At 46.5% G+C, this 19,012-nt stretch overlaps 1 long non-coding RNA gene across 1 annotated transcript in view; it reads right to left on the minus strand.

The window, feature by feature from the left end:
• The window catches only part of LOC139229831 (uncharacterized), a 47,045-nt gene extending 35,661 nt beyond the window's left edge, over positions 1–11,384 (minus strand). The window contains exon 1 of the long non-coding RNA XR_011587819.1: positions 10,891–11,384. This is a non-coding gene — a long non-coding RNA (uncharacterized lncRNA). The remainder of the gene's footprint in view (positions 1–10,890) is intronic.
• Positions 11,385–19,012: the final 7,628 nt, after the last annotated feature.

Below are 19,012 nucleotides of genomic sequence, written 5' to 3' on the forward strand. Positions count from 1 at the left end.
CTGAAACATTCTCACCAGACGCTGCCTTGCCTACTGAGTACTTCCGGCATTTTCTGTTTCGATATCAGATTTCCAGCAGCCGTAGTATTTTGCTTTTGTTATTAAGAGGTTGGTGGAGTTCATTAGCTTTCAATTCCCAGGTCTAAGTTCTGTGCTCAAACTGCACCTATAGAATTGCAGAAGGCTGCCCATGATATTGATTCTAGAAGGTTTTCAGCTGTGCGGGCAGAGTGATGCACCTCCTCGGAGAGCTACAGACAGCATAAACACTGAAAGGAACAAAGAGGAGGAAATTCAGAACTTTGCCTAAAAGCTTTGTGCACTGACTGTAACACAAGCTCCGAGAATTTCTCTGGGAGCAGTAAAGCTTAGATTATGGGATTGAATATGCTTTAAGTGCTAAGTTTTAAAACAAAAGTGACTGTGCACAGGTTTAAAAAAAAACACAGGCTGCAAGATTGAAGATATGTGTTAAAACCAGTCTAGACGATTTGTGGAATGTCTATTTCAGAGTGATGCAATGAGGATGAGTCGTCTCCTCCAAGCCCGTTAAGCCAGAATATCCCTTATTCATTTTGAGAATAGTGGCTGCTTTCTTTAAGCCTGTACCCCAGAGAGGGGCAAGAGCTGGGGAAGGAGGTAGGAGGTGGGGGGAGGGGGAAAGAGAGGGAAACGGAGGGAAGAGGGGCAAGATAGATGTAGCTAGCTTTATTGACAGTGCTGATGAATCGCAGATCGGAAAAGGAGTCAGAGAGATGCTCCTCCCATTGGCTGGGTGCACAGAGCAAAGGGACAAAGAGACACATGGGCAGTCAATCATCCAGTGAGGTCTAGGGTTGGAAGGATTGCCCAGAGAGGAGAAGCTCACTCATCTCAAGCCCAGAGCTGGTCAAGATCAGAAGTTTGACAAAAAGTTTAAGCCAACCTATTAATCGGGATAGAGTGGCATACTTTTATTGTCTGTCTTACTTCCAGGAGTGTTCTGCAGTTTGTCGAATTAAGGTGAATTCTGATTAGGACTGTAACTCTACACATTGTAAAATAAATGATTTGTATCTGGGTCTCGTATCAAGAACATACTTTAATCCTTTGGAAAGATTGAAGTACACATGGGGACATATGTGGAAGATTTGATAAGCAGTTCAGATCACAAGTTGGTCCTATTGTTGCATTCCTGGTTTACACTATTGTTCAATTAGATATTGGGCAGTATGGGCATACTCCTGAACATAAGACCCCCCGCCCTCCCCATCATCATCATCACCTGCTTACAAATGAGTGACCAGCATGGCTGTACCGGGGTTGGTGCAGTCATGATGGGCTAAATGTCTGCCTTGTGTGCTATAGAATGCTCTGAGACTATGGGGGAGACTTTTGCCTTCATCACTTCAGTGGCAATCTGGTGGAATGGATCAGCTGCCCATTATAAAACACGCCCGATCTATAGAGAGCGGATGATCAGATTACTGGCAAGGTAGTGAAGACAAAAATCTATCATCTGATTCTATATAGATTTCTGGTGCTGAAACTCCCTATTGAAGAATGGCTACAGTAAAGTGATTTAATGCACTGTTGTCAGTTCATAATTGCAAATATCAGCTGTGGCTCAGTGGGTAACACTCTCATTTCTAATTCAGAAGATTGTAGGTTCAAGTGCCACTCCAGAGACTTGAGCACAAACATTTAGGCTGGCGCTCCAGTGCAGTACTAAGGGAGTGCTACACTGTCTTTTTTGATATGAGATGTTAAACTGAGGCCCCGTCTGCCCTCTCAGTCCCACGGCACTATTTCAAAGAAGAGCAGGGAAGTTCGCAGTGTCCTGGCCTATATTTATACCTCAACCAACATCACTAAAAAACAGATTATCTGATCGTATTGCTGTTTGCGGGAACTTGCTGTGTGTAAATGGGCTGCTGCATTTCCTACATTACAACAGTGACTACACTCCAAAAAGAACTTTGTTGGCTGCAAAGGGTTTTGGGATGTCTTCTTCTTCTCTTCTTCTTAGGCAGACCCTGGGAGTCGAGGATGACTTACTTCCCACTAAAAATGAGTTCTCAGGTGAATGATGAGTCCAATGTGGGACTTACAGTTTCTGTCACAGGTTGGGCAGACGGTGGTTGAAGGGGCGGGTGGGTGGGGTGCTTGAGTTGTCATGCGCTCCTTCCGTTGTTTGTGCTTGGCTTCCGCGTGATCCTGGCGAACGGACTCGAGGTGTTCAGTGCCTTCCCGGATGCTTCTCCACTTTGAGCGGTCTTGGGCCAAGGATTTCCAGGTATTGGTGGGGATGTTGTACTTTTTCAAGGAGGCTTTGAGGGTGTCCTTGAAGCGTTTTCTCTGCCCACCTTGGGCTCGCTTGACGTGTCGATGCTCTGAGTAGAGCACTTGTTTTGGGAGTCTGGTATGAGGGGCATGTCGACGATGTGGCCCGTCCATCGGAGCTGATCGAGCGTGATCAATACCTCAATGCTGGGGATGTTGGCCTGAGCGAGAACACTGACATTGGTGCGTCTATCCTTCCAATGGATTTGAAAGATCTTGCAGAGGTAGTGTTGGTGGTGCTTCTTCAGTGCTTTGAGGTGCCTGCTGTACATAGTCCATGTCTCTGAAGCATATAGGAGGGCGGGTATCACTACTGCTCTGTAGACCATGAGCTTGGTGCCGGGTGGTGAGCTTCTAAAAGGCAAGCCGTTCTTTATTTGTACTTCATAGGAGTGAAGGATACCAAGTGCTGTGAGACAAGGGGAGGATATGCCATGAATGATGCAGAACAACAGTGTATAAAATATTAACATTGAACAATGTACAGTAAAATCCAACTTAGATGCTATTATTTAAAAAAAAGTTTAAAATAGGAACCCTGAGAAGTTTAAAATATTTCTGTTGTGTATGCAATAACTCAAAAGACTGAATATTGTAAACTCCAAACAGGTACAAACTTGGCTCTACTTTATTAGGGCCTGAAGTGATCACATTACAAGATGACTGGCCTTTTATACCTGGGCCGTGTACACATGCACACAGCCCAATGAGCTCTGACAGGGGCGCCACCTGGTGGCTAGTAAACCCAAGCATACATACATGACAATTTCACAAACGTATGATGTGTGATGTACCCTTATTGAGAATAGTGCCATGTCCCCTCTTTTGCCTTTGGTTCTCTTTTCCCAGATGTTTTTCCCGCTTATGTGCAGTAATAGTCGTAACAGCACAAAATGAGGCAGCGTTAGTTAAATTGAAATAATTTGCTCCGCACAACATGGCAACCTTTGGAGCTGTTGAAATCTAATTAAGCAAGCAACCCCTGTTAAGGATTGGAAACTCTCGCTGTGAGTTTCATCCTGAGGATATTCTGGTGAAAATGAGCCTGTAATAGGCTTGTTCGCAGCTCAGAGTGACATTCGCTGTGGGTGTTACAATTTATCTCATGAAGAAATAAGGGGTCATTAAGCTTGAAAATGTAACTGGTAGGGAGAAAGATAATAATTGAGATTGAATCCATCCAGGATGTTCTTTATCAGGACAATGTGGGTGGGTGTAGGCTACTTATTGTCGCAGTGCTTTAATTTATAGCCATTAATTTATATCTCGCTGCTGTACCTTGAAAACCTCAACTGCTTCATATGTAATCACCTGGATAAACAACCTCTGGTTTCTTCATGGTAAAAATATGATATTTATTCTGGCATGGGTACACCTGATCAATGTTGTGTGCAATTTTCTTTCATTAAAATCAATTTGATGCCTATGCCAACATAAAAGCCTAGACTGTTGTTCTTTCCGCCAGACTGTATTAGCACAGACTGTGCTTCCAAAGTGCCTAGCAGCACCCACCCCTCCCCTCTCCCCACCGTCCCCTCACCTCCTTCTCCCCCCTGTAATTATATTATTTTCTGTGGATGAGGTACGGCTAATGAACTTCAACTGAAGCCATGAAGAGCCATGTTCCTGTTGTGGTTATTTTTAAAGAGATTTACCTCGGAGAAATGCAGAGGGGAGCAGTCACTGATCTGACCTGCACTGCTCATCGTACCCCTGTCCTCTGCTGCAGTGTTGTCAGCTTAAGGGAGTCAGAGTCGCCAGTGTAAATGTGTAATATTAATAGAGTTGCATGGTTCCTACATTACAAGTGACTACACTCCAAAAGTACTCCATTGGCTGCACAGCGCTTTGGGACGTCCGGTGGTCGTGAAAGGCGCTATATAAACGCAAGTCTTTCTTTCTTTTTTGGTGTCCTTGGTGCCAGGAGGAAAAGTTCCTCGATGAATTCCGCGAGACCGATAGCACAGAGTTTAAATCAACAAATGGCCATTCAATTTAGTGGAATTCTTTGAATAACTGGTGGACCTCATGTGGCATTGCTAAGGGTGAGTGACAGGCCACGTATGGAACTCATCCAAATCTCTGCTGCCCGTAGCCTAACTCACACCATCACCGCAGTACTGGCTGATCTACTTTGGCTCCTGCTCCGGCATCATCTTCATTTAAAAATTCTCATCCTTGTTTTCAAATCCCTCCGTGACCTCGCCCCCCCCCCCCCCCCCCGTCCCCATCTCTGTAACCTCCTCCAGCCCAACAACCCTCCCTCTGCACTCCCCCAGTTCTGGCCTCTTGCGCATTCTAAATTTTCATCATTCCAACATTGGCGGCTGCGCCTTCAGTTCCTTGTGCCCCAGGCTCAGGAATTCTCTCCATAAACCTCTCTGCCTCTTCCTCTCTCTCATCCTTTAAGACGCTCCTTGCAACGTACCTCTTTGACCAAGCTTTTGGTCATAAGAACATAAGAACATAAGAATTAGGAGCAGGAGTAGGCCATCTAGCCCCTCGAGCCTGCTCCACCATTCAAAAAGATCATGGCTGATCTGGCCGTGGACTCAGCTCCACTTACCCGCCCGCTCCCCATAACCCTTAATTCCCTTATTGGTTAAAAGTCTATCTATCTGTGACTTGAATACATTCAATGAGCCAGCCTCAACTGCTTCCTTGGGCAGAGAATTCCATAGATTCACAACCCTCTGGGAGAAGCAATTCCTTCTCAACTCGGTTTTAAATTGGCCCCCGGTATTTTGAGGCTGTGCCCCCTAGTTCTAGTCTCCCCGACCAGTGGAAACAACCTCTCTGCCTCTATCTTGTCTATCCCTTTCATTATTTTAAATTGGCCCCCGGTATTTTGAGGCTGTGCCCCCTAGTTCTAGTCTCCCCGACCAGTGGAAACAACCTCTCTGCCTCTATCTTGTCTATCCCTTTCATTATTTTAAATTGGCCCCCGGTATTTTGAGGCTGTGCCCCCAAGTTCTAGTCTCCCCGACCAGTGGAAACAACCTCTCTGCCTATATCTTGTCTATCCCTTTCATTATTTTAAATTGGCCCCCGATATTTTGAGGCTGTGCCCCCTAGTTCTAGTCTCCCCCACCTAATGTTTCCTTATGTGCCTCAGTGCCAGATCACAACAACTCATGGCCTAAAAATATTCTCCTCATCGCCTCTCTGGTTGTTTTGCCATTTACCTTATATCTGTATCCTCTGGTTACCGACCCACTGGTGGGAATCCAGTCACAAGGGAGATGTTGAAAGCTCTTTTTCTGCAGCTTTGCTCGATTTAGTTGGAAGTCAACAAATGTAGAGCTGTCCCTGTCCCTGTCCCATTCAGCAATGAGCTGCTGATAATGTTACCAGAGGCTGCCCTGGGATGCATAAGAGTTACGTGCTGTTGTCACCTTCAGAGCAACGGACAAGGCAGTGCCCCCGGTGGAAAGAAGCTGGAAATCAGCTTCCGATAGCTGAGAATGATGTCAGGTGGAAAATGCATACTTCTCAAACACTATCTAAAGGAAAGATCTACAGAGTAACGCTGTGGTCTTCCAGACCCTGCAGCAAGGGATGCCTGAGGGTCGGGTGTTGCCTGTACTCACGTGACTGCACTTTCTGACTTCCATACTTTCCTCCTCCATATCTTCATCATCCTCAGGACACAGGAGCAAGAGAACACCAAGTGAGAAATCCAATGGCCTCGAAAATCGATTTCGCTGTTTGGCAGGCATAAATTGGTCACCTAAGGGTCCAATATGGCAGGCGGCGCACGCGCTTGTCCTGGGACTGAAGTGCACTTCCTGTCATATTGGACCTTTTATAGGCCTCTGCCGATCCCCGGACTCACGCCTCAGTGACCATGAACTCCCGCTGCCTCTCACGGCCTTTATAGGCCTCTGCCGATCCCCGGACTCACGCTTCAGCGATCACGAACTCCCGCTGCCTCTCGCGGCCTTTACAGGCCTCTGCCGGACTCACGCCTCAATATAGCGAATAGTATAGGATGCATTTAAGGGGAGGCTAGTCAAGCATATGAGGGAGAAGGGAATAGAGGGTTATGCTGATAGAGTTAAATAAGGAAAGACGGGAGGAGACTCGAGTGGAGCATAAACGCCAGCAAGGACTGGTTAGGCTGAATGGCCTGTTTCTGTATTGTATAATCCTTTGTAATCCTATGTCTTCTCATTGTCTTCTCATCTGATCTCTTTACAACAAATGAATCCAAATTACCAACTTGGCTTTAACAGTTCTTGCAGCTATAATGAATGTGTGTGTGAGCATTCCAAGCCGGCCAACTAAATAATCCCTTGAAACTCCTCACACATATTAGTAAGTGTTTCTCAGCTTTCCCAATTTGAAATAATCTGTAATAATATTTAAACTGCAGTGGTTAAAGTCTATTTACAAGGTTGTTACTCTGGCAAAATAATAGGAAGCTCAGCATTGTCATGGTAACAGTACAGCATTCCACAATCGTTTCTGATTAATTAAAGGTGTTATTATGTAGATTTGGAGTTGCAGTCAGTACTTGGTCCTTAATCACTGTATAACTCCCAGCATCCAAAGCATACTTCTCTACTTTACTTTTTACTCAGTTTAAACAGCAGTACAGAGAGATATAGAAGTATCTCTGAGCTTAGTTATTTTAAGAATAAATTGAAATAAGGTAACATCTGTACAGTTTTCTTGTATGGTAAGTTGAGGTATACAGATTGATTTGGCCTTTGCTTCAAATTGAAAAATGGATTTTAGGCAATTTCAGCTTCTAGGACTCTATCTCTATTCAGCCCAATAACTGAAGCATGATTAGAGGAAAAAAGGACTTGCATTTGTATAGTGGCTTATCACATCTCCCAGAAATGTCTAAAATTGCATCATGTACAATAAATTACTTTTAAGTGCAGGTAGTGAACCCTGATTCAATGAGGAGTGCAGAGGAACATGCCAGGAGAAGCACCAGGTATATCTACAAATGAGCTAACAACCCAGGGAAGCTGCAACACAGGACTACATGCATGCTAAGCAGTGGTAGCAGCATGCTATAAACAGAGCTCAACGATTCCACAATCAACAGATCAGATCAAAGCTCTGCAGTCCTGCCACATCCAGTCGTGAATGGTGGTGGACAATTAAACAACTAAGAGGAGGAGGAGGCTCCATGAATATCCCCATCCTCAATGATGGCGGAGCCCAGCATGCAAGTGCAACAGACAAGGCTGAAGCGTTTTCAACCATCTTCAGCCAGAAGTGCCGAGTGGATGATCCATAATGGCCTCCTCCTGAGGTCCCCACCATCACAGAAACCAGTCATCAGCCACTACACGTGATACCAAGAAGCGGCTGAGTGCACTGGGTGCAGCAACGGCTATGGGCCCCGACAACATCCCGGCTGTTGATCTGAAGACTTGTGCTCCAGAGCTAGCCGCGCCTCTAGCCAAGCTGTTCCTGTACAGCTACAACACTGGCATCTACCCAACAATATGTCCAGGTAGGTCCTGTCCACAAAAAGCAGGACAAATCCAATCCGGCCAATTACCGCCCCATCAGTCCACTCTCAATCATCAGCAAAGTGATGGAACGTATTGTCGACAGTGCTATAAAGTGGCATTTACTCAGCAATAACCTGCTCACTGATGCTCAGTTTGGGTTCCGCCAGGACCACTTGGCTCCAGACCTCATTACAGCCCTGGTCCAAACATGGACAAAACAACTGAATTCCAAAGGTGAGGAGAGTGACTGCCCTTGACATCAAGGCAGCATTTGACCGAGTGTGACATCAAGGAGCTGTATTAAAATTGAAGTCAATGGGAATCAGGGGGAAAACTCTCCACTGGCTGGAGTCATACCCAGCACAAAGGAAGGTGTTTGTGGTTGTTGGAGGGCAATCATCACAGCCCCAGGACATCACTGCAGGAGTTCCTCAGGGCAGTGTCCTCGACCCAACCATCTTCAGCTGCTTCATCAATGACCTTCCCTACATCATAAGGTCAGAAGTGGGGATGTTCGCTGATGATTGCAGTGTTCAGTTCCATTCGCAACTCCTCAGATAATGAAGCAGTCCATGCCTGCATGCAGCAGCACCGAGATGACATTAAGGCTTGGGCTGATAAGTGGCAAGTTATATTCATGCCACATAAGTACCAGGCAATGACCATCTCCAACAAGTGAGAGTCTAATCACCGGCACTTGACATTCAACAGCATTACCATCACCGAATCCCCCACCATCAACATCCTGGGGGTCACCATTGTCCAGAAACTTAACTGGACCAGCTACATATATACTGTAGCAACAAGAGCAGGTCAGAGGCTGGGTATTCTGTGGCGAGTGTCTCACCTCCTGACTCCCCAAAGCCTTTCCACCATCTACAAGTCAGGAGTGTGATGGAATACTCTCCACTTACCAGGATGAGTGCAGCTCCAACAACACTCAAGAAGCTCGACACCATCCAGGACAAAGCAACTCGCTTGATTGGAACCCTATCCACCACCTTCAACATTCACTCCCTCCACCACCGGCGTACCACGGATGCAGTATGTACCGTCTGCAAGATGCACTGCAGCAACTCGCCAAGGCTTCTTCGACAGCACCTCCTAACCCCGTGACCGAAGGACAAGGGCAGCAGGAGCATGGGAACACCATCACCTGCAAGTTCCCCTCCAAGTTAAACACCACCCTGACTTGGAAATATATCGCCGTTCCTTCATCGTTGCTGGCTCAAAATCCTGGAACTCCCTTCCTAACAACACTGTGGGAGTACCTTCACCACACGGACCGCATCGGTTCAAGAAGGCAGCTCACCACCAGCTTCTCAAGGGCAATTAGGGATGGGCAATAAATGCCTGACTTGCCAGCAGTGCCCACATCCTGGAATGGTTTAACTCTTTAGCTGTCTTTCGGATGAGACGTTAAACCGAGGCCGCATCTGCTCTCTCAGGTGAACGTAAAAGATCCCATGGCACTATTTCAAAGAAGAGCAGGGGAGTTATTCCCGGTGTCCTGGCCAATATTTATTCCTCAATAAACATCACTAAAACTGATTATCTGGTCATTATCACATTCCTGTTTGTGGGAGCTTGCTGTGCACAAATTGGCTGCCACATTTCCTATATTACAACAGTGACTACACTCCAAAAGTATTTAATTGGCTGTAAAGCACTTTGAGATGTCCAGTGGTTGTGAAAGGCACTATATAAATGCGGTCTTTCTTTTAATAATAAAAAGTTTTATTGAACAAGCCAAGAGTTGGACCTAGAACTTTTTGATGGATAGTGAAACATGATAACCTTTGTACCAATAGCCCACATAAGTAAATTTAAAATGGAAACTCGGGGAGAGAAATTTGGGATGTTAATTTTTAATAGTTTGAAAAATTAGTGTCAGGCACTAATATTTTCAAACATTAAAAAATGTGACGGTTGCCCTCCAGGAATGAAGTGGAGCGCTAAATGAAGCACTTCACTTCATTCCTGGAGTCAATCAGCAGCGGCAGGGCAGTGAGCTCAGCAGCATTGCACAATGGGCCATGCAGTGCTGCCGCGTTGAAAGAATCCTTCCCTCTCTTAAAGGGAAGGGCCATCATTGCAGGCTCTGCAAAGAAACAAACTTACCTTCTCCACGATGACAGCCTCGATCACGCCTGATCAGCCTGGCACTCAACCAGAGCACCGAGCTAATCGATTGCGGGCTGGAACCCGCGAGAAAACCTGAAAGAGAGAAGACACATTTTTTTTTTTTACGTACCTCGGCCACCTCGCCTTTAAGCTTTTCCCTCGAAACGCCCAACCTCCCGATGGACGCCTGCTGCAGCTGCCAGTGTTTTCGCGCAGTGATGCTTCAGGGGAACGCAAGTTCGGGTCCGGGGCGTTACCGGGGCGATGCTCACGGCGATGATGTCACGATCTTCGAGCGAAGGAGATCGGGGCGCAACACTGTACCACCGTCGCAAAATTCCCGCCAAATATGGCAGGAGTCAATCTTCTCACCGCACCCAGTCGCAACCCGGTTAGCGCCCCGTTATCGCCCACCAGAGGCCATAACGGGAGGCACTAATGAGGCCAATTTCTCGGCTTAGGATTACTAATTTGTAGCTATTAGTGTTTTATATTTCTATTTAAAATATAAGAGGCCATCTTGAAGTACCTAGAGAAGTATGAAATCATCAGGGCAAGTTAACAGGCTTTGTTGGGCGCGGTCATATTTGACCAAACCTGTTTGAATTCTTTGAGTATCAGATCTTTTGAATAAGAGAAACACTATGGACATTGGTTGGGAAATTCCCTCTTGCATGGCTTCTCTGGAAATTTGGCAGAGACTCTGTTTATGTGTAAAATGTTGCGGCTGCACTTTTTGGTGAAGTAACGCCAAGGAATTTCCTGGCCATTGTTTATATGAACTTCAGCAAACATTATGATGCAGTTCCACATCCGAGACTGAATGACAGACAAGAATTGTCCTTCGGTGTATGCTTGGTTCTTGGGGACCAGTGAGGGAATGAATAGGATGAGAAACAAACCGAGCACAACAGATTGGCGACAACGGCTGAACTGGGACCAGGGTTCATGTTACTTTCTTCCTTACTTCCTCCTTCCTGTGACCTGAATCTCTTGTGGTGCCTCCTCAAAGGGTTGCACTGCTCCTCCTACGTGGTTTATCCTCCTCCTGTTATGCGCAATCTTCTCCTGCAAAAATAAAGTAGGGAGTAGTACAATTGGCGTTGGCAAGGGGGATGTACAGGACTACACAAATTTCAGCCTGCTGTCCATCATAGGCAGTCTCTCAAAATCGAGGAAGACTTGCTTCCACTCTAAAAGTGAGTTCTTAGGTGCCTGAACAGTCCGATACAAGAATTATAGTCTCTGTCACAGATGGGATGGACAGTATTGGAGGAAAGGGTGGGTGGGGAGTCTGGTTTGCCGCATACTCTTTCCGCTGTCTGCGCTTGATTTCCGCACGCTCTTGGCGACGAGACTCGAGGTGCTCAGCGCCCTCCAGGATGCATTTCCTCCAGTCTTGGGCCAGTGACTCCCAGGTGTCGGTGGAGATGTTGCATTTTAACAAGGAGGCTATGAGGGTGTCCTTGAAACGTTTCCCCTGCCCACCTTGGGCTCACTTGCTGTATAGGAGTTCCAAGTAGAGTGCTTGTTTTGGGAGTCTCGTATCAGGCATGCGAACAATGTGGTCTGCCCAATGGAGCTGGTAGAGTGTGGTCAGTGCTTCGATGCTGGGGATATTGGCCACACCGGATATTATTATAGGAAAAAGCAACATGATGGTACAGGATTTGTCAGGGCCACAGAAATTTGTGATGCAAAGAATTACATAGGAAGCTGTGATTCTGTGCACCAGCTTTTAGTTTGCAATACAGGTGCAGCATGTTCAAAGGGACCCAGAGAATTGTGAACCTGTGGCATTCTTTGCCACAGAAAGTTGTTGAGTCCAGTTCTTTGGACATATTCAAAAGGGAGTTAGGTGTGGCCCTTACGGCTAAAGGGATCAGGGCGTATGGAGAGAAAGCGGGAATGGGGTACTGAGGTTGCATGATCAGCCATGTTCATATTGAATGGCATTGCAGGCTCGAAGGATCGAATGACCTGCTCCTGCACCTATTTTCTATTTTTCTATGTATGTATCATTATTGGCCACTTATTATCCCCCTAGTTTAATACAAACTACATAACTCCATTTACAACACAAATCACATGTAGCAGTGCTTCCTGTGGGTGGCGAGGGCACACTCAACAAATCAACATTAAATTCTTTTGGCTTCAAGCTGTGCAGGTCACAGTGGTATTTACATCAGTATTAGCACCTCATACTTTCCTCATAAAGCTTTGTCTCTGCAGCAGAAACGACAGCAGGCAGATCTGTAAAATATACCACGGGGAGAAATTAAGACTTAAAAAAACAGTCCAGTTACAGAGAATTACGTAGAATTTTATCTCACGGAAACAGGCCATTCAGTGTTGATGCTCCATACAAGCCTCGTCCCACCCTACAGCATATAACTGAAGCCCTTTTCTCCCTCATCTACTTATCTAGCTTCCCCTTACATGCATTTATGCTATTCAGCTCAACTACTCCATGTGTTAGTGAGTTTCACATTCCAACCACTCACTGGGTAAAGATATTTTTCCTGAATTCCTTATTAGTGACTATCCTATATTGATGACCGCTGGTTTTGTGCTCTCCCAAAAGCGGACATATCAGGGGGGTTATTTTGGCCAAAGGGTGCAAACAGGCACTAAATGGTAATAAGACTAGCTTGTTTGAAAGTCTGGATATTTAGTATACAATTTTGGTCCTACTTGCTGATTGCCATAATTTGAACTTGCCCAGAGGTGCTTAGTCAGACACCTGCTGGTACGTTGCACGATGGCTCAGGGACCGAGGGAGAGAGTACACAGGTTCTGCGGCACTGGAGTTCCTAGTTAAGGAGGTCCTGAGGGGGAGGGATGTCCTGTCCCCATAGGGGAAAGGACCCCACCTCACCAATCTCCTATCTCTCTCCTGCAGCAGCTGGTGCTGCTCGGCCCCGCCTCATGTCCTCCTCCCATTCCTCGTCCAGACCAAGGGGGACCCCTAGCAAGATGCCCGTGACCAAGGGGGACCCTAGCAAGGAGCATTACTCTTTTTAGGTGAAGTCCTCAGAGAATTTCCAGAATAAATGTTGCTCAAGTGCTGGCAACGTCTTGACAAAGTGTCCCAGATATGCTCCCAGTGTGTTTCAGAGATCCTCTTCACAGCTCCAGCAGTAGTGAACATGAAATGCTGAATCTCCCTTTAAATTGACATCAATGCCGTGTTTACTCCCCAACAGCTGGTCACTGTTAGGTTAAGACAAGCGCTGGCCACCATGCAGCCTCTTTACTGAATGCTGTCAGACATTTTAAGTAGCAATCAGCCCCTTAACGATCCTCTGCATGGCCGTTCCTAGCGGGCACTTCGACTCCTTTACCAAGATGGCGTCTTGCACTAAATGTCGACTAAACCTACTTATCAGCTCAAGATGCCAGCTTGGCCACCTTGAAGGATCTGAACACGCTGCCGACAATCGCCCATGTTCTCTACGTCCATCCTATTAAACCCCTTCATAATTTTAAAGACCTCTATTATGTCACCACCTCAGCTTTCTCTTTTCTAGAGAAAAGAGCCCCAGCCTGTTCAATCATTCCTGATAGTTATAACCTCGCAGTTCTGGTATTATCCTTGTAAGTCATTTTTGCAGTGCCTTTATATTCTTTTTGTAATATGGAGACCAGAACTGTACAGAACTCTAAGTGCGTTATAAGCAAGGTTCTCTGCAAGTTTAACATAATTTCTCTGCTTTTCAAATCTATTCGCCTGGAAATTAACCCCACTGCTTTGTTTGCCTTTTTTCTGGCCTTGTTAACCTGTGTTGCTACCTTTAATGATTTGTGAATCTATACCGCTGGATCCCTTTGCTCCTCCACCCCGTTCAGACTCTTATTTTCCAAAGTGTACGTGGTCTCCTTATTCATCCTACCAAAAGGCATCAGCTCACACTTACCTATACTGAAATTGATTCACCATTTACATGCCCATTGTACAAGTTTATTAATACAAAAGCAACATACTGCGGATGCTGAAATCTGGAATCAAAACAGAAAATGCTGGATTTCTCAGCAGGTCAGGCAGCGACCCGAAATACTAACTCTGCTTCCTCGCCACAGATGCTGCCTGACCTGCTGAGATTTCCAGCATTTTCTGTTTTTATTACAAGTTTATTAATGTATTTTGTTGCAGTCCTCCTCCGTATTAGCTACACCCTCCAATTTGGTGTCATCCACAAATTTTGAAATTGTACTCTCATTCCCGAGTCCAAATAATTTATGTAAATTGTGAATATTGTGAATATAAATTATGTAAATTGACCTGTGGAACCTTGCTGACTACTCTTTCTTATATTTTCGGTTTCTAGATGCTTTGCTCTTGGATCTTTGAGTAAAGCTTCACTTATCTTTTCTACCACTGATGTCATGCTAACTTGTCTATAGTTCCCTGGAATTGTTTAATCTCCCTTTTTAAAATAAAGGAATAAGATTAGCTGTCCTCCAGTCCACTGGCACTATCTTGTTTTCTCACATATTTTTAGGAATATGTAATGGAATCTTTGCTATCTCTCTCTCCAGCTTCTTTAAGCATGCTCAGATGCATTCCATCCAGACCAGGGGTGTTATCCTCTCTAACTTTGATTAGTTTATCAATTATCTCCCACCTTTTTAATCATAAATATCTTGATTTGGAACTGGTAATGGGAAAGAGAAGTGTTGCAATGTCTTCTCTGGCGCAAAGTGCAATTATATGAAGAAGTAAAGGTACTGAGAGGTATATCAGCTGTGGCTCAGTGGGTAGCACACTCACCTCTGAGTCAGAAGGTTGTGGGTTCAGGTCCCACTCCAGGGGGCATAAATTGGAGCTGATGCTCCAATGCAGTGCTGAGGGAGTGCTGCACTGTCGGAGGTGCTGTTTCTCAGATAAGATATTAAACCGAGGCCCCGTCTGCTCTCTCAGGTGGATGTTAAAGATCCCCTGGCACTATTTCGAAGAAGAGCATTGGAGTTATCCCCAGTATCCTGGCTAATATTTATCCCTCAATCAACATAACAAAAACAGATTATCTGGTCATTATCAGTGCTGTTTGTGGGAGCTTGCTGTGCACAAATTGGCTGCTGTGTTTCCTACATTACAACAGTGACTACACTCCAAAAGTACTTAATTGGCTGTGAAGTGTTTTGAGATGACTGGTGGTCATGAAAGGTGCTATATAAATGCAAGTCTTTCTGTTATATATGCAGACTATAGATGTAGTCACTGTATAGTTGCATAAGATGGAGACTTGTTTACCTGATGTACTGTCAATAAGGTTTACACTGTGTATATACTATGCTGGCACCACTAGAGGGTGCAACTGGTGGAGACCGGGGTTTCCTGCCCTGGTGGCAGGGGCTGTATAAAAGGGTAGCCACCATGCGGCTGCCTCACTCGAGAGTTACAAATAAAGAACCAAGGTCACTACAGTTTGAGTACAACACATTACCTCGTGGAGTCATTCATAAGTACATTACAGATATAACAACTGGTGATGAGTATACGGACTTTCACGCAATTATGGCTACCTTTGGCACACTAAAAGACTTCGCAGAGGGTGATGATTGGGATGCCTTCACAGAAAGGCTCGAGCAATATTTCGTGGCAAACGACCTGGCAGGGGAGACGGACACATTGGTGGAGAAGCGCAAGGCTATACTGCTAACCAGTTGTGGGCCCGAGGTCTACCGCCTCGTCAGGGACTTGCTGGCACCCACGAAGGCCAAGGATAAGACATACGATGAGCTGACTGAACTAATTCGTGACCAACTAAAACCAAAAAAGAGCATCCTCATGGCCAGGCACAGATTCTACACTCACTACAGACCTGAGGGCCAGGAGATTGCAAAATATGCTGCCGACCTCTGGAGACTTGTGGCACCGTGTGATTTTGGCACGCACCTCAACGAAGCATTGTGAGACATCTTCATTATAGGAATTGGCCACGAGGGCCTCCTTCAAAAGCTATTATCTGCCGACACCACAGTCAACCTGCAGAAGGCCATCGGCATCAGTCAGGCGTTCATGACCTCGACCTGCAGCACCAAGCAAATTATTCATCCTGTGGACTCAAACCCAGCAAGTACTATACACAGAATGGTGCCTTTCACAGGCAAGACTGTAGAACGTGGCTCTGCCCAGGGCAGAGATCACAGACCTCAGGGTTCCAGAACTCAGAGTACGCCAAGGGGTACTAATCGAGTAGCACCATGCTGGTGTTGTGGGGGAAACCATAGGGCTCACCAGTGTCTGTTTGCTGAGTATGTATGCAAAGCCTGTAACATGAAGGGCCACCTCCAGCGTATGTGTAAAAGAAATACGACTCACCGTCTAGCAGAGGAGTCGGTAGATGACTTTGAATCCAGCGGGGAGTATGATGATTTGACCAGAAAGGCAGATCAGCCCCAAGAAGAAGTGTATGGAGCGTATACCTGCACCACCGATTGTCCTCCAGTGAAGATGGAAGTCAAGATAAACGGCGTTCCAGTCTTCATGGAAGTGGACACGAGAGCGAGCCAGTCAGTGATGAGCCAGGATGCCTTTGAGAGGCTATGGAACGAAAAACGACCCGAGCTGGTTCCAGTACAGGAAAAGTTGCGCATCTACACCAAGGAGCTGATCCCAGTCCTTGGTAGTGTGGATGTGAGTGTAATCCATAATGGCGTGGTGCACAATTTACCTCTGTGGATTGTTGCAGGTGATGGTCCAACGCTACTCGGATGATTCAATGGAAATGGGAAGACCTCTTCACTCCAGCAATTGATGTCCCCCATGCTCAGAGGCAGAGAAAAACCTCACCTTCGCTTGGGCCAGGCATCAGAGAACAGACCAGCCCAGCACCTGAGGCACAGACCATCCATCATGACTGCATGGCAATGATCCGACCGGAATGACCTAAAAGTGCCTTCCCGGCTCCAGTGGCAGGACTCCTGGGGAGGCAGATCGAATTCACAGGCACTCTTCCAGCTTTTGTGGCAGAATCGTGGGAGAGAAGGATCAAGGCAGTCGATCTCGAGGACAGAGGCAAGATGGCGTCCCTGCTGCAGTGAGAGGCAGCGTGGCTGAAAAAAAAGAAGGCGGCCAGACCACGAGGTGCAACACTGAGGGACCAACACATGGTGTCTAACAAAGGATTTGATTGGGGTAAAGCCAGCCGGGTTCTCTTAAAGGAGACCTACAACCAACTGAACTTAAAGAGACATTGTATGCATGGCAATCAATGTAACGGATCGATTAAGATTGTGAACAAAATGTTGTTGTGAGATGTCGGGAATAGAGTGTCCCCAAAAGTAGCAAGTGGGTGAATTCAGGAGCATAAAGGCGCTGATCCTGATGCCCTGCCCCAGGTGTACCCACAAGTTATAGGCCAGCGACCTCAGGAGGTTGAAGGCACTGATCCTGATACCCTGCCCCAGGTCTATCCCATGCTGCAGGCACCCGACGGCATTATTCATCATGGACCTGGAGACGAAACGGCACCAATACACGCAGTCAGTGCTGTTGCCCACCGCCCGGGTGGAAATGGCGCAGCCCCCAGACCCAGTCACTACCCCGGCTATGTCCGGGAGTGAAAGGTCAGAACCAACGAGTTTCCCAAACGGGACCTGGAACAGTCAGGTTCCCAACACTGTTAGAGAGCAGGCAGAAGATGCTGCAGCCCTCAAAGGAGGACAGGGAGGCCACACACATCTGTGGCTCTGCCCATCACTAGGCAACGGCAAAGGCCCTGAGTCCTGGCTAGGTGAGCGAACCCATCCCGCTAGCAGAGGGCGCAGCACCGCTACAGACGACTAGGACCCCGTCCGGTTGCTCTGGAACTAGCGTCCACGCATACCTGTACTGCTACTTCAGTACTGACCATGACTGAACTAATTGTGCAATCTACCCAATCCTAGTGCACGACCGTAAAATGTAACGAATGTAAGTCACTGAACCGAGGTGTCGCGCTACAGACTAAAAAATAAAAAAATGTTTTCTTCCTTTCTTTGTACTTGCATTGTGTCTGATCCTGTATGTTAATGTAACGGGCCAGCTGCATGATCTCACTGTGGGGACTGGGGGGGGCGGGGTGGGAGGCGGGGGGATGATGTATGTAGCCATGGATACACATGGATCACACCCAGAACCCACTGGAACCTGCACTGCATCATCAAACCATCCAAACTGGTAACCACTACCCAACGTTGTGGCAAAAGGACTTGGGGGTTAACAGGGAGAGAGCCAAGCCAAAGTACAGCCAAGGTGCAAGGGCTATTAACACTTAAGTCTGGAGAGAGCCAAGCCAGAGCACATAGTGCAAAGGTAATTGGCACAAAGAACTTGGGGGAGAGTGATGTTATATATGCAGACTATAGATATACTCTCTGTGTCGTCACAGTATAGTTGCATAAGATGGAGACTTGTTTATCTGATGTACTATCAATAAGGTTTACACTGTGTATATACATTCTGGCACCACTAGAGGGTGCAACTGGTGGAGACCGGGGTTTCCTGCCTTGGTGGCAGGGGCTGTATAAAAGGGGAGCCACCATGCGGCTGTCTCACTCTGAAGTTACGATTAAAGGACTAATGTCACCACAGTTTGAGTACAACACATTGCCTCATGGAGTCATTCATAAGTACATCACAGACATAATATTTTTTTAATATTTAATATACATGTAAAGTTTCAGGGGATCTCCTACGTTGGCACTCCTGGTGAGACCATTAAACTTTTTGCAGCACTGCAGTCAGGTTGAGATACAATGCTATTCATCATCATCATCATCAACATAGGCAGCCCCTCAGAATTGAGGAAAACTTGCTTCCACTCTGAGCATGAGTTCTTAGGTGGCTGTACAGTCCAATACGAGAACCACAGTTTCTGTCATAGGTGGGACAAACAGTCATTGAGGGAAAGTGTGAGCCTTTGGCTCGTTTGCCGTGGACGAGTTCCGAGTAGAGCATTTGCTTTGGGAGTCTCGTGTCTGGCATGCGAACTATGTGGCCTGCCCAGTAGAGCTGATCAAGTGTGGTTAGTGCTTCAATGCTGGGGATGTTGGCCTGGACGAGGACGCTAATGTTTGTGCGTCTGTCCACCCAGGGGATTTGT

Source organism: Pristiophorus japonicus, chromosome 2, assembly GCF_044704955.1.
Source record: "Pristiophorus japonicus isolate sPriJap1 chromosome 2, sPriJap1.hap1, whole genome shotgun sequence".
Classification (NCBI taxonomy): domain Eukaryota; kingdom Metazoa; phylum Chordata; class Chondrichthyes; family Pristiophoridae; genus Pristiophorus; species Pristiophorus japonicus.